Source organism: Camelina sativa, chromosome 12, assembly GCF_000633955.1.
Source record: "Camelina sativa cultivar DH55 chromosome 12, Cs, whole genome shotgun sequence".
In the NCBI taxonomy this organism is placed as follows: domain Eukaryota; kingdom Viridiplantae; phylum Streptophyta; class Magnoliopsida; order Brassicales; family Brassicaceae; genus Camelina; species Camelina sativa.
Window position 1 is genome coordinate 14,098,086 of NC_025696.1, and position 3,044 is coordinate 14,101,129.

At 33.3% G+C, this 3,044-nt stretch overlaps 1 pseudogene; it reads left to right on the top strand.

Moving 5' to 3' along the window:
• On the top strand, positions 196-1,543 carry LOC104731673 (annotated as a pseudogene).

A 3,044-nucleotide genomic window follows, 5' to 3' on the forward strand; every position in this document is an offset into this window, starting at 1 on the left:
TAGAAAGAATGACTATACTAGTACATAAATCGATGTTTATTACTAGAATAGGTCCTTATTCGTTTCACTTACTAGAGTAGTATACATTTGTTGGGAAAAGTCATATAACCACCTTTATAATCTTTGAATTACATAAGTGCCATTATGAATTATTTGTTGGTTTAAAGAAACTTAAATATATATAAAACCAAAGAAAAACAAATATAAACCTAGTTCTCTTTTCTCTCGAGCTCTAGCCGCCGGAAAAAAAGTGTAGATCACATCACACTTTGCTTCTCTTTTTCTTGTTTGTTACGGCTTTGATTGGAGATTAGAGAATGAGACATGGGGTTGCGGTGGTTCGATTCCGACATGAGGAAGGTTTGAGTGGTGTTTTGGAATGGTGATTTTTTCTTCCGCCGAGGCATGGCTTTCGATGAGAAGCAAGGGTTCTCGAATTAGGTAGTGGTGGTGGTGTGGTATCTGCTTCAGGAGTTGGCGGTGGAGGTCTCTTTCGGTTGCGTTTCTTTTCAAACGGATTTAATGATGCTGGTTCGAGCCAAGGAAAAAAAGATATCGCCTTTTAGCATCTGATGTATCTTTGCCAGGTTTGTATTCAGCTCAGACTTTTTGATTTGACGCCTCAAAAATGTTTGTTTCGTAGTTTAGAGAAACGATATCGCCTTTAGCATTTGTCGCCTATTTTTTGTTGTTGGGTTAGATGATTGTGTATAGTTTGTCTTTAGCATTTCGTTGGTTTCTCATCATAGGGTAATTACAATAACCGTCATGGTAGCTGCAACCTTTTTTGGCATTGTATCGTTGTTACAATCTCTGGTACACCTTTAAACTCAAGATATCTTAGTTCTGTGAATAAAAAGTGAACCCATAAGTGTTGTGTTTCACATCAAGCTGAATCAATTTTACTGAGCTATATTAAATTCAAAGTTCATGTGAGAGCCTCTAGTTCCTCTGTTGAATGTTGAAGAGTTAATTGTTTTATATTCTCTGACATCTGAAAAGAGGCTCTTCCAGATGATAAATGATCTCCCAACCATTTTTGAGGTTGACAACCACACAGTAGCAGAAGCAAATCTAGCGGTGCCAAGGTAGAAGCTTCTGTTTACTCCATTCTTTTTTTTTTCTCTCTCTCTCTGACAGTTGGGTTGGGTTCTTATCTTTATTTACCACTTTTGTTGTCTCATGCAGCCTCGCCACTCTGAATCTCACACTAAGGCTTCAAAGATGTCCCCACCACCAAAAGAAGAAGATGAGAGTGGAGATGACGAGGAAGATGCCAGGTTTGTGGTGCGTGTGGAGATAACTATGGAGGAGATGAGTTCTGGATATGCTGTGATGCTTGTGAGAAATGGTTCCATAGAAAATGTGTGAAGATCAACACCAGCAAACGTTGAGAACATCAAACATTAAAAATGCCCGAGTTGCAGTACCAGCAAGAAAATCAAAGTATTCTCTGTTTCATTTGTGTCAGATAAACATTCGATGTACTGAAGCCTTAAGATGGCTTATTGATTTGAATTACAGCCTGAGATCGATTCAATGATTTTTTGTACTTAAATATTTTGCGTAGGTGGATTGGGATACTAGGGTGAAATAACAACAATAACATGTTATGTTAGCTTTAGTGAATTATATAGTCTTGTTGTATACCTCTATTTGTATAGTTGGATAAATACAAATTAGAACATCCTCTATTTGTCATGTACATACAACCATGCAAATCATGAAATAAAATAAGTATGAGCTAACTTTCTTATGACCCAAATTCTAAGGAGTCTTGCACATGGAGATTAACTTCGATTTGCAAGCCATTAGTTGTATTGCATTGGTTTGCTTGCAATTAAATCTCTACATAGTATCCTAGATAAAACTCTAATTCTCTTTTGTCTATGGGAAATCCACTCAAAAACTTATACTTAGTACAAATTCAGTTAACTCTTCGCTAAGAGTTAACTTTTCGTTAACTTTTTACAAATTCAGTTAACTCTTCGTTAAGGGTATTTTTATCTTTTTACCATTTAGATTACTTCATTTAACCTACAAAATACTTGTAAAACGATGACCTAAATTTACGTTTAATCAATAACTCTACCATCACACGAAACAATAAATCTATGAATCTTATGTTATTTTAGTAAGCAGTAACTCTATCGTAACATAATTTAAAAACTCTATAGTTAGCAATAATTCTATCATAAATACTAACTCTACTGTCACTATTTATTAGTCTGCCATATAACTCAATTCTACCTTATTACTCTATCACCACTTAAGTCTATCGACTATCTCTATTACACCCATAACTCTAAGAATCTTTTTCTTACTTACTCTACCACCACTAATTTTAAAGTCTACGACTGCGACTTACTCTACCCTATAATTCTACGGGTTTTACTAACTCTACCATAACTATTTATATCTCTGTCGCTTAAATCTACTAAATTTTTTGACTTTATCATTTAACTATATCTCTACCGCCATTACACTTCAATATATCGCATAACTCTCAAAAATTCCATAAATCTATTCACTAACTCTACCGTCAATACAATGATAGACTTATAGATTGACGGGACACTTTCCCTCTAAACACAACTCCCTTTTAATACTCTCTTTCCTATGTGGCTTTTAATTACTATGGCATGTTTTATAAATTTTTTTCGTAACACATTTTTTCAATGGTGATTTTTTATTTAGAACCAAACCTCTTTACCCTTATTCTAGTAATAAACCACCATTTATGACCTACTCTAGTAAAGCTCCCTTAAATATATATATACCTAGTAACTTACTAAAAGTATGATGTTGTAGAATTTTCACATAAACTAAGAAAAATATTTAATATTTAGATATAAATGCATTATTTATTTATAATAATATTTCTTATAACTATTAACTAATAGTCACCAAACTTTAATAGTTCTTGACATTTACAATTTTTAGCATCAATTTATAAAAATATGTATTAAAAAAAATTCTAAAAAATCATCTATCTATAGGAGAATTTGTTACTAATGCCCTTTCTTTGATACCCCTTTTTAATA